General features: G+C 42.3%; 1 pseudogene; it reads right to left on the bottom strand.

Annotated features, from left to right (window-relative positions):
* The window catches only part of LOC134473779 (heterogeneous nuclear ribonucleoprotein D-like), a 36,547-nt pseudogene extending 23,314 nt beyond the window's left edge, over positions 1-13,233 (bottom strand).
* Positions 13,234-13,237: the final 4 nt, after the last annotated feature.

The following is a 13,237-nucleotide window of genomic DNA, read 5'->3' as shown; positions in this document are numbered from 1 at the left end:
CAAAGTAATACAGTGCAGCCACAGCAGCTTGACTGATCCAAAGGGGAGGAGCCAGCATATGCTGTCCTTGTCTGCAACTCAGTAGCACATGGCAGTGTGACGGGTCATGTAGCCAGCGTGCTTCAGAAGAATTGTAACCAACAAAGAAAGAAACTGGGGCCTCCTGGAAGAAGCAAAAAAGATGGGAAGAGGAAGCAACAACAAAAAGTCCTCAGGTCCCAACCCTGAGAACATTGACCCAGGACAGGAAAATACAAAGGAGAATAAGAACAGCAAACATGCAATATCACACATGGCACCAGTGGACATAGAGATATATTTGGGGCCTCATAGACGAGTTCAAAAGTGAAATATTTAGCCAAATAAAGCAAGATATAAGAAGATTAATGAAAGAAATACTAAGAACCCTCAAGCAGACACAGACAGAAGAAGCGAGGAACTCAAACAAAGGAGAGAACCACTTGATGAAGAATATAAAAAATATAGAAAACATGAAGCAGATTCAAAGAGATCACCAGGAAATTAAAAACTCTATGGAAAGATGGCAAATCAGCTTGAAAGAAACTAAGGATAGATTATCCAAACTGGAGGACAATTTTGCCATGTGGGAGTATGAAAGGGAATTTTTTTTTAAATAACAAGGAAACAAGCAGTAACAATACAAAGGCTAGAAGATGACAAAAGGATCTATAACTTGAGAATAAAGAATGTGAATGAAGAAGCTGGGATACAAACAAAGGAACTGCAAAGGTTATTCACAGAAATAATTAAGGAAAACTTCCCAAACATAGGAAAAGGAAATGATATTCTGATATATGAGGCATACAGAACTCCAGCCACCTACAACCAAAACAGAGCTACATCCAGGCATATAATAATAAAGATCCCAGAAATTCAATATAAGAAGAGAATATTAAAAGCTGTTAGAGACAAGAAACAGATAATCTAGAGAGGAAGACCCATCAGAATAATGGCAGACTTCTTGACACAAACCATCAAGTCAAGAAGAGCCTACAGTGAAATATTCCAAGCCCTGAAAGAAAATAATCTCCAGCCCAGATTGATATACCCTGATAAAATGTTTCTATAAATTAATGGAGAAACAAGATGCTTCCAAGACAAAGAAGAATTTTGGGAATTCACAACCACGAATCCAACTCAACAGAGAATACTGCAGGGCATTCTAGAGAGAGAGAAAAGTACTAGGATTCCAGGAACAGTGGCAGAGAGGCCTCAATGAATGGAGCAGAAAACAGAATGAAGAAGATAAGCAGACAACTGATGGCAAAAAAAAGAACATAACAGAAATGAGGCAGAGAAGATTTTATTCCAAACTGATATGATTGATAGTATCAAGTCTGAGAGTATAGGCAGTTACAAGACTCTACGATACACATTCTGGTTTGATAAGTGCCTGCTTTTGAAGTTCTATACTATATACAAAGTTGTGTTTCTATTAATACTGCTCTGTACTGATATATTCAATTATACTTTGTCTGACGATATAGCCAATTCTATTGACGATAACAAGAGACAACACAGGAACCATGGTAGAACTCTTTGTACAATGATCGTATATGTTTATTTTGTTTCATGTGTTTATAGGAATATGTTTTATTTTGCCTTGCTTTGTTTTGTTTCTCCCTCTAATATAGAAAGATTAGAAATACATGTTAAGAATCATGCATGTGCAGAACCTATAAACAGTTATTAGAACTGATCTTATGACACATGATGAAATGAACAGATACTTTGAAGAAAAAGAGACACTAAATACCCAGTGCTGATCCTGGAGTGTCATAATGTGAAACCCAGCAATAGTATCATTCTTTGTTCAGAGTGATGTTAGCCCACTTGGATTTATTCAATCTCAACATAATTGAAGATATGAATAACTGCATGTATGTTTAAGTGTATAGGATTGATAACCATATTTCTAAATTTTTGTTGCATTGTTGAACAGATCTGGTTGCAATCTCATTGTGTGAATCCCCACTTTATATGCTCCACTTTAGTATTTTGAATAACTATTTATAAAAAGAAAATCTGTAATCATCAACTAGTAATTTCTTACTGTTTTATTTTTTCTTTGAAATTATGTATTATTCCTACCCATTTTCTGTTTTGTTTAGTCTTTCTTTAAATTAAATTTTTAAGAAAAGACACTACAGTACCCAGTGCTGATCATGGAGTGTCATGATGCGAAATCCAGCAATACTATTATTCTTTGTTCAGAATGATTTTAACCTGCTTTAGTTTGTTTAATCTAAACATAAATGAAGATATGGATAACTGCATGTATGTTTAAGTGTATAGGATTGACAACCATGTTACTAAGTTTTTGCTGGATAGTTGAACAGAACTGTTTACCGTCTCATTGCTTGAATTTCCACTTTACATGTTCCATTTTTGTGCCTTGAACAACTATTTGTAAAATGACAATATGTAAAAATCAGCTAGTGATTTCTTACTGTTTATTTTTTTTTCTGAATGTATGTATTATTTCTACCTATTTTCTGTTTTGTTTAGTCTTTCTTTAAATAAATAAAGGAAAAGGAAAACTTCCATTGTTTCTTGCAATTCATTGTTTGACCTTGGGGAACATGAATTTGGCATATTTGACATCTAGCATTTCTCCTATATCGGGATAAAGTACCAAGAGGAGAGTTAAGCACATTTTCTTTTCATAGTCTTCTCCCAAAGCCCTTCCAAGTAAGTGCTGTGGAATCTCTGAACTGGAGCCTGTTGGCAATCACCAGATGGGTGATGAAGAACAACAGACTCAGCCGTTGATTCAGGAAGGAGCACAGGAAGGAAAGTTGTGAGAAACAAGCTGAGCAAAGGAAACAAGCAGAATAGTTAATGATGGTTAGGATAGAGGCGAGGGAGGGTGACTCAGCAAGTGCTTGGTGCCAGCTAACTCACAGGGTGTGCAAAAGCCGATTTTAGACCAAACTAAGGGACCCAGGCTGCAGCAGGGCCAATCTCTAGAACTGCTAAGTCCTCACTGATGCTTTACACTGGTGGTCAGAGGCAGAGTGGGGCCCACAGGACTAATGGATCCTACAGACATGCTGATACTGCAAGTCTGTTGACCACAGACTCTTGAAGACTAGAGAATCAATTGCTTTAATCAAGCAATTGCCAAAGCTTTTTGCTGGGCATGGTTGTGCACCCTGTAAACCCAAAACTCAGGAAACTGAGACAGGAGGATCACCAGGAGTTCAGTCTAGGCTACTTAGGGAGTTCAAAGCTAGCCTGAACCACCTTGGGAGACTCTGGGTCAAACAAACAAATGAAGAAACAAACAGAATGGTTATCTCTGCAAGATCTATCTGCTTCACTGATTTCATCATTGTGTGCAAGATCCATCTGCTTCACTGATTTCATTATTGTGTGAAGAAGCCACACCTGCATCATTAACCTCATCACTGTACCAATCCACTTGATTTGATATGAATATGTAAGACTTTACATCAAAATAATGTACTTACAAACCCTAAAAAGATTCTTACAATTCTCCAACTTTCTGTTCTCTGTTGCAAGACTGAATAGTGTGTGAGAATAGTGTCACACCTTATTCATATCCAGCATCTCAAATGAAGCAGTGGAAAAAACCGATGAAAGATATTCATAGTATCTGTCTCAGTTATGTTAGGGCACTGGCTTCTGAATCCACATGGGAAACTCCTCCAGGGAGGGCTCATGTCTTGCTTTTGTCACACTCCAGCTGTACTAGTTATCAGCTCTGTAGCCCAGGACAAAATATTTAAGCTCAGAGCTTAAATATTAAATAAATTTACAATATCCTCCTTGTAAAGCATACATGATTACTCAAGTATGACAAGTATAATTTCACATCCCAGGGATTTTATATTCTGAAGGCGGTAGTTGTAAATACTTCCCAATTACTTAGCAAGACACTGTCCTCCACTAAGGACCACCAAGACCACACTCTTGCATGAAAAGTTGGTTTTATTGTTCTTTGAAATGAGGGTAAAAACTTGCCAATGAAAACTGTGAGGTGTGTGGAACCATAGTAGAACCCATCAGAGATAGATCTTAAGAGAATTACTACCAAGACCTAGTTTGTATAACTGTGGTGGTGAACTAGCCAAGTCCATGGTCCATGGGGCAGGTATCACCAGGAGATTAGTCATAGGCAGAAACTGCTGTGTGCACGGACTTTCTCCTTTCTTGGAGATTCCTCAGCTCTTCCTTATGTCTTCTCAACTAACTGGATCCAGCCTATCAGTTCAACTGGGATAACTTTTCTTACTTAATGTGAATTTATTAAGAAATTAGTCCCATCTACAAGATATCTTCATGGCAACATGTAGATTGGTTTGTTTTTTTTTTTTAAATCAGGTCTATATCCTAGACACTTAAAACTGAATATTTAACTATCATAGGATTTGGGCTTGTGTAAGGCAAAGTAGAGGAGGATTTAATAAGGAAAGACTTTGGACTTAATAAGATGCTTAATTAGATGCTGTCAGGAAGTGAGGGCAGAGTAACTCTATGACTGGGTTGATTGGGTGTCCTAAGAAATCTTGTCTTCAATGAAGTTAAAACTATAATTGATAAAGAAGAAGCAGCCACACATAGGCGGTGCTGATTTATTGAAGTCCTCCTGGAGCAGGGACAAGAATGGGGTGGGATTATACACAAAGACTGAGCTGTCCAGCGTCTTTTCCATGCTTGACCATGCTTGGTCATTTTGTTCACATTTTGTCTGTAGTCAGACATTGTTAGGTTTTTTGGTGCAGTGGAGAGATAAAGAAAGAGATAAGAAAAATCCTTTATTGTGGGTGCTGGAGGCTGCTGGAGACTTCAAGAACCCCCAGAAAGGGGGAGCTGGGGAACAGCCTTTAGTGGAGTTGGGCTGGGGGTGCAACACTTAGATGGTTATGGAGCCTTGGGATTGGAGAAGGCTTGGTGTATGTACAAAAAGGCAGTGGAAAGTTTATTTCTGGAACTAGAAGAAAAACCACAGAAGTTACTTTTGAAGAGATATGCTACAATTTGGGGGAGCCCAGTGCCCAGCTGGGCAAATGCCATGCTAGAGATAGCTAAGGCCTAGGCTGGCAGAACCCATCATTCCTGTCTTTTTGTTTTATGGGTGAACAGGAGAGGCGATCAGTTTAGACTGGATCCTGCTCGTGATGGGGCTGTTGCACTGCCTGGATTATGGGTCAGGCCAATGTAGAGGCTAGTGCCAAGGTCTCAGCCAGGACAAGGAGCTCCCTGATAGTGAAGGTCAATATTCTGCATTAAAGAAACCTTGAAAAAGAGTGTTAAAAGACAGGGAGTTATAAGTAAAATATAGTGAATAGTGTGAGAGGTCCTGTTAAGAGGAGGAGATGAAGGACCTATGCCCTCCGAGAAGACCAGATGGGAAAATCTTGTCAGTGATATTAATGTTGCTGGAGAGAGCCTCGACCTCAACTGTTCACTTAAGGAGAGAGGAAAGGGAGAGCTGTGGTGTGAGGTGTCCAGGGTGCGGAGTCGGGGGAGACATCAGCAAGGGTACTTAGTAGTGGGGCCCCAAAGGGCATTGGGCAAAATATGAGGAATCTTTTTTCTCTTCCTGAGGATGGATCTGCTCCCTCTTAAAGGCTTATCCCCATGTTTTATCTAAGGAGTATTGATGAAAGGAAGTGTTTTTGATGATTATGTTGAAAATGATGTCATTTGTTAGTTGAAGAACAGTGAGATGTGGACGTTTGTTTTCATGGGGTGTCCTCATGATAAAGACAGAGATATAAAAACATCAAGGGTCGAATTATTGGCATTGTTTAGGGCTGGTGGGGCAGGGCCAAGTAGAGCCCACATTGCCAACAGGTGGTCGTTTGTCCAGCTGTCATAATGATGTTTCATATTTGTGTGAAGGGGTAAAGTTGATAGTATGGGAAACAAAGAGTGATGAATCTATTGATGGTCATATAATTATTCACCACAAGGTTTTGTTATCAGTTTGGGGGATGGTGAAGATGGGGGCATTGGGGGAGCTCATAGAGAGGGCAGGGGGAGGCTTGGTTGGAGTCGGGGCTATTTGTTGTGTGTGGTAGTACTGGAGAATTTTGGTTTGAGTTTTTAGGGTGGGAGGTATGGGGGAGAGAGGAGTAGTGAGGTTGAAAGTTGTAGAGTGGGCTTTCAGTAAAGCTATGTGTCCTAGGAGGAGAATGAGCAGGAATAGAGGAAGAGGGAGTAAGATGGAGGGCTTTGTTTAGGCAGTGTAAGGTGTTTAAGCCTAAAATTGTAGCGGGCGATAGGAGAGTCTTGGTGTTGCAGGGAGAGATGGTCTACAGCAGACAGTGAAGATGAGACCAGCAGTAAAAATGACAGGGAGTAAAGAGAATAACAGATAATGGGGACTATGAATGGGTGAGGTAGAGGTGGGAAGGTTTTACGGTGAGCTCTGTGAGTAAAATCCATTTGTTTGTCTTTGTCTGGGGTGTGGCCCCTGAAGTTGGGGAGTTGGGAAGGAAAGAGGTAGATGAATTTGAGGAAAGGATTTGGTGCAGAGATGACAGGGGTGGGTGACTTGGTGAATAATGTTCTCTGGGGAAGGATGAGTAGGAGTCTGTGTGGAGCTTGAGTGTCTGTGTGGACACAGTTGGGTCGGCCTGATGATGTTTGAGGCCTGTTGGTCTGGGAGGAGGAGTTCTGAGCCCTGGACTGTATGTCCCTGAGTGTTTTGGCCACAGGTAGGTTTGTGAGTTAATTGTAGCTGTGTAGGTGAATACTGAGGTGAGAGCAGGGTGTTTGGGGTAAGCGGGAAAGGATGGAAGGGGAATTGCTGTTGTGCAACCAGTTTGGCCTGTTGGTCAGCATAGGCATTACTCTAAGTAGTGACTGGACTTTGATGATTATGTTTGGTGTCTGTTGCAGTGAATGACTGCTATCTGTTTGGGGAGTTCTGTTGTTTTTAGTAATTTGAGAACGAAGGATGAATTAATCACAGGGATTTCTTGAGTGACAATTAGACCCCTTTCTTGCAAATAGAAGCATGAAAGTGAAGGATTCTGAATATCTTTTGAGCCAGTATGAATATTTATGACTTTGTCCTTAGCTATTATGGACCTATGTGAGGGTAATAAGTTTTGTTTTTTGTGAAGATGTCCGGATGGCAGTAGATTTGCCTATATTACCTTAGAGTCACTAACTATAGCGTATTTTGTCCTTTTTGAGTGTCTGTGTTGATTGAACTGTCATCTATGAACCATGTATCAGAAATTGTAGGGAGAGGGATGCTGTTAATGGGAGGGAAGCAGGTAGGAGTCATCTGCAAGACCTTAATGTAGTTGTGGAGAGTGGTGTCATCAGAGATGGAGTGTCAGTGTGGCTGGGTTGAGGGGACTCCTGGAAAAGATGGTGATTGTAGCATTTTTGTTGTAGTCAAAGGTACAAAGAGAACAATTACATACAGGACTCAGAATTTGTAGTATTATTTTATGATGGTCACCCAGAGTTAAATACAAGAAAGTACAAAAAATCTTTCCACAACACTGAGACTTAAAAATCCAGCCAAAGGCCTGGATCCCATGCCAATAACTTGCATGAGTCCAGTTGAAAACCCAGAGCCCATGGCAATGACCCATGTAAGTCTACCCCATGGATCTGCTCTGGGAAGGCCCAAAGGTCAGTGGTAGGAACTAGAAAGTCTATGCCACTTGGTGGAGGATCTGTGCCAACAGGTTGGAGCCAAGAAGCAGCACTCAAAATAAGTACCAGGGCCCCCCCAAAAACTACCACAACCATCCTCAGAGACAGTGAGGTCCTGAGCTCCTCCGACAATCAGAATAGCCAATTACATATCAGGAAGCCAGCATGACAAACTTATCCTGGAGATTAAAAGCACATGTCTTCCCCTCCAGGGAAGTGATACTCAAAGTAAGAACCAGAGGTTCCCTAAAGTGAAACACAGCCATTCTCAGCAGCCGGGTCCCAAGCTCCTCCAATGATAATGGCCAAATTCATATCAGTGAAACTACCCATGACAGGCTCCTCCAGGAGAACCAACAGCTCTTAGGAGAACCCACAATACCAATGCCTTTGTATGTCTCCTTTTATGCCGGCAACTGTCTTAAGCTGGGCCATCTACACTCAACACCACACTGATTCAACTCAGCTGGTGTTAAATTGACCACCAGTCTTTAATCCCGTAACAATCTTGTATGAGTATTAAGTGAACTTGTTGTAGGAGAGAAAGAGTCATTAAAGTAGAAAGTGTTTTGTGTGGAATAAGATCATTAAGGCAGTGGGGTGAGTCTCCTGTGACTGATTGTCCTAAAATGAACATTTTTGTCTCCCACATTAGTGTGGCTGCTGAAGCAAGTGCTTGAAGACAGGGAGGCTGATCACATACTGTGCCATTTAACTGTCTTGAGAAACAGGCTACTGCTTGGAAAGAAAGTCCCTTTTTGGTTAGGGTTAGGGAGAGTGAGGGCTGGGGCCTTTGAAAGGCCTCCTTTAGTTTAGAAAACAGGGAATGCATAGAAGTAGCAGGGTCTAGAGGCTCTGATAGGGAACCTTTGGATTCTTTGGAGAGAATGGACTAGTGTAGCAAAGTTAGGAATCTAGAGGTGAAAAAGCTTAGCTAGGCCTAGAAAAGATAAAACTTGCTGTTATGTAGTTGGCACCTGGAGATCATGGAGCAAGGCTTTGTGGCCAGAGGTTATAGAATGGGTGGCAGGGGTGAGGGTGAGACCCAGGTATTTGACCTTTGGTGAAGCTATTTGAGCTTTGGTGGGGGACATTCTGTATCTCCAACCTCAGAGGAAGTTGAGAAGGTCACTGTATGTTGCATAGCTAGAGCATAAGATGGAGAACAGAGGAGAAGATCATCTATATATTGGAGCAGAGTGCTGGGTTTAAGACTGAGAGCCTTGAGGTCTGCAGCAAGGGCCTGGCTGAAGAAGTGTGGACTATCCCTGAATCCCTGAGGCAGAGCTGTCTAGGTGAGCTGGGTAGATTGGAGTGTGTCTGGATCTGTCTATGTGAGAGTGAATAATCTTGGCAATCAGGGGACAAAGGAGTAATGACAAATGCATCTTTAAGGTGTAAAACAGAAAATTTGGAGGTAGACAGAGGAATATGAGACAATATAGTACAAGGATCTGGTATCACTAGGTGATTTGGTGTCATCATACTGTTAATGGCTGTGAGATCTTGAATTGGGTGGTAGGAGTCATTAGATTTGAGTACAGTGAGAATAGGGGTGTTGTAAGGTGGAAGACCTTGAGAAACCTGTTGTTTAGTAAGCAGTATATTATAGGCTTGAGCCCTCATTGATGTTTAGAGTCTATTGGGTATTGGGGAATGCAGGAGAAGACTGAGGGATCTTTAAGGTGAATTACCACCAGAATAGTGTGGGTGGCATGGGTAGGTCTGGAGGTAACCTCAGACTGTAGAGTTGATCAGGGAGGAGCGAACGGGAGGGGATGAAGGAGTGGTGCCTGACAGTTGGGTTTGGCATATGAGACCCATAGGGAGAGAGAAAGTATAAGAGAAATTGAGCTTTTGGAGAAAGTCTCTGCCTAAAAGGGGTTCAGGACAAATTAGGATAACAAGAAAGTTGTGTATAAACAAAAGGGTTTGGAACCCGCAGGGAATAGGTTCTGTCTGGAGAAGTCATGTATTTTGGCCATCAACTCCCGCTATGGACACTGTAGACTGAGAACATCAGCCTCAAAACTCATGTAAATCACTGGAGGTGGCCCCCGTGTTGACAAGAAAAGAGAGGATTTTACCTGAGATATCCAGCAAGACTTGGGGATCTGAGAGAGACACCTTGGGGTCCCAAGCCCTGTCAATCCTCTTCAGTGGCAAGTTCAAGTCGATCAGTTAGCAATGAGTCTCGAGGCAGCAGGGATGTGTTGTCCTGGGAGGGTAGGGAGTTGGATGATTACCTGCTCTCTGGCAGACAGGGCAATCGCAGTTCCAGTGGCCCTCTTTCTGTAGGTGGGATAGGGTCCCAGCTGTGGCCACGGGTCAGGGCAGTCTCTGCTCAGTGTCCTTCCTTGTTGCACTTGAAGCATGGTCCAAGGTGGAGGGGCAGGGTTTGGGCTTTCAATTTCTCTGTGGCCTATGTTTTATTTTGAGCCCTGAGTGCCATAGCCAGAAATTAGTTTTGGAATTTGGTTTGGAGCTTAGCCTGATGTCTGATCTTTTAAAGATCATCTTGTTTTTGTTGTTCCCCTCTACTGTTGAAGACATGAAAAGACATATCTAGGAGGTGTCTGAGGGTACTGAGGCCAAGATCTGACTTTCTATCTGTTATGGCTTGAGCTGCCTACCAGAGTCTAACCTTTTGTTGAAGAGAAAGAGTAGAAGTGAAAATAATTTAAAGATATTTGTAGGGTAAATCATAGGATTCAATTATCAATTTTAGCTCTTTGGTATAATTATATGGATCAGCAGCAAAGGATATTAAGTATTGGGAGATATGGGAGAGATTGGAGAGGGACAAGGGACATGAATATGGACCAAGCCTTGAGTACCTTTCATCTCATAAAGGGAAAGGAGGATTGGGGTGAGCACCGTGTCAAAAGCAGTTGGAATAGGGTTAATGAGGACATGTGGGAAGGTTCCCAGATAGCAGTGAGTGTGAGGAGCTGCAAGATGGTGGTGAAAGGCAGGAGTGAGATCTGGTGTGCTGTGCTGGGGAGAAAATGGCAATGGTGGGGTGGAGGAAGAGTGAGAAGGGGAGGGAGTGGTGAGGTGAGACAATGGTGCAGGTGTAGTGGGGGATCTGGGAGGTGGAAGAGAAGATAGCAGTGGGGGGGGAAGGAGAGCTTGGTGGGCATGGTGGAGGAGGGGAGAGAGTGGAAGGGATATCATCTATAGAGCCAGCGGGATTGTCAGGTTAGGGTTTTAGCAGTGTGGAGCAGGCCAAAAGTGTCTGAACCACCCCACGCACTTGAATGCCCTGGGAGCAAAAACAGACTTGCAAATAAGGTATCTGTGCCCATTTGCTAGTTTATATTGAGTTTAAACCATTTGGCAGTAAAGGATTAGTTGTTCTGGTTTTAAGATCACAGACGAGTGTGTCCAATTGTCTTGTCAGGCATCCAAGTGGTGTCTTTTTGGAGGGTTGGGAAGGAATATTTCCCATTGTGACCAAATTAAAGGTGAGCCAAAGGTTATGAAAGCCAAGTCACAATTCCTGTGAAAAATCATCACTCTTCTCAGGAATATGAATGAGAGAGAGAGAGAGAGATCACCAACGCCTGTATCCACCAGCTGTCACTGAGCGAAAAGGGTGAGTCCCAAAAGACATGGTCCTAAAGGACATGGATGGGGGTCTGGAGGGGCCCCACAGTATATGAGACAGGAATCCAAAGTGAAAGATGGCTCCCCTGTGAGAATCAAGGTGGGTCAGTGGTGGACAGAAGCTAGTAACAGCAATGGTAGAGATGAGAGAAAATGGAGAGGTAGCTTGTTGGTGGGGGGGAGCTCAAACTGGGGGAGACCCCCCAAGAACTGCACATCCCAACTGATATGAGTTGCAGCACCAGAATATTAGATTTTTTGGTGAAGTTGAGAGGCAGAGATAAGGAAAAAAACTTAATTGTGGGCATATGAGGGCTGCTGGAGACTGCAAGTGCCCTCAACAAGGGGGAGCTAGGGAACTTTTATGGAGTTGGGCTGGGATTGCAGCACTTGAGTGGTTGAAAAGTCTTGGGATTGGAGAGGGCTTGGTGCACACACAAAGAGGGAGCAGGAAGTTTATTTCTGGACTAGAAGAACACAGAAATTACTTCTGGAAAGAGATGTTGCAGTTTTAGGGGGCCCAGTGCCAAATTGGGCAGATGCCACATTAGAGATAGCCCCAGGCTGGCAGAACCCATCCGACATGATTACTGAGTGGCCTTGTTTTCTGTCTTCATCCCTCAGGGTCATATCATTTTATAGACTAATGTTCTATAAAATTGTCAATGTTCAACAAGAGAACACCAAAAGCTAGCAGTGAGTGCTTGGCCCATAGCACCAGTGCCTAGACAGCTCCCAGATGTCAGGGCCTTTTTTATTTCAATCTCTTTTTGTCTCTGTCACTGAGAAGACCAAGGGCTGAAAAGCTCACCACACTGTTTAATGGGCAGAGGGATCGATTATAAATCACCATCATCTTGTGATCATGTTACTGAAAATACACTTTTCTAAAAGAAAATCTTCTTCTAATGATTACCTTTGAGTTTAGCTCAATTCCTAGGTCTCTAAAAATATATGAAATATTAATGTGTCAGGATAACAGATATAAAATTCCATTCATTTAAGGGAAGGAAACAAGTCCCCTAAGTTGCACCAATTTTCCTCATTCTACCTTCAACATTGTGACATTCTTAAATTTTAAAAAACAAAATTCTTTTTAAAAAATTATTACAGTAATTGATCTAGTCAGAGCTTTCCTTTATATTTCAATGTGATCAATGTCCCTGAATTTCCTTTGAACTTAGGCAGCATCAAAGCATAGACGGGGCTGGGGATTTAGCTCAGCGGCATAAGCGCCTGCCTTACAAGCAGGCAGTCGTGAGTTCGATCCCTGGTACCAATAGAAAGGAAAAAGACAAAAAAAAAAAAAAAAAAAAAAAAAAAAAAAAAACATAGAGCACAAATATTACGCAAAAGAAAGAAAAAGTGAGGTTAAGAAAGAGGACAATTATTACAAACAGCCGTTTAGTACCATTAGAACTCTTAATCGCTCTGGCTGAAAACACCTGAAGCTTTTGAAAGCACGCAAAAAACTTAACTCAGCTGGATTTTAATAATTTCTGTGAGAAAAAGCAGAAAGCTTGGTGACCATCAGCAGAATGCTCTAGGGAAATGGGTCAACTCCAAATGTGGATTCCATTATTACAGAAGAAAAAGTGTGTGTGTGTGTGTGTCTGTGAAAGCCAGAGAAAGTTGGGCGATGGCAGGGTTAGGGAGGATTTCTAGAAAGGGGAATCAAGTTAGTGAAGAATTCCGGGAGGTTGTAACCCAGGAAATCCCGAAGGGCACTGCACTATTTAGGACATTACCTATCCAGTAGGCTGCTCCGTCATGCCCACCCCTCTTCCCACTAACAGACACGCACTTACCGGAGAAGAATCTGATTAGACTCCTCCCCGCATTCACAGAGCGCTCCCTCCCCCCACTCTGCCCAGAGGCTGTATCAAACCAGGGGATTCCCCTCTGTCCTTCCAGGTCTCTTATTACAAACTCTGCACCTGGCAACTGAAGCGTCATCATC

Source organism: Cavia porcellus, unplaced genomic scaffold (genome assembly GCF_034190915.1).
Source record: "Cavia porcellus strain 051 isolate PalLab524CR breed Dunkin Hartley unplaced genomic scaffold, mCavPor4.1 scaffold_28, whole genome shotgun sequence".
Taxonomy (NCBI): Eukaryota; Metazoa; Chordata; class Mammalia; order Rodentia; family Caviidae; genus Cavia; species Cavia porcellus.
Note: the sequence above shows the minus strand (reverse complement) of the source record. Positions and strands in the feature narration are given on the sequence as shown.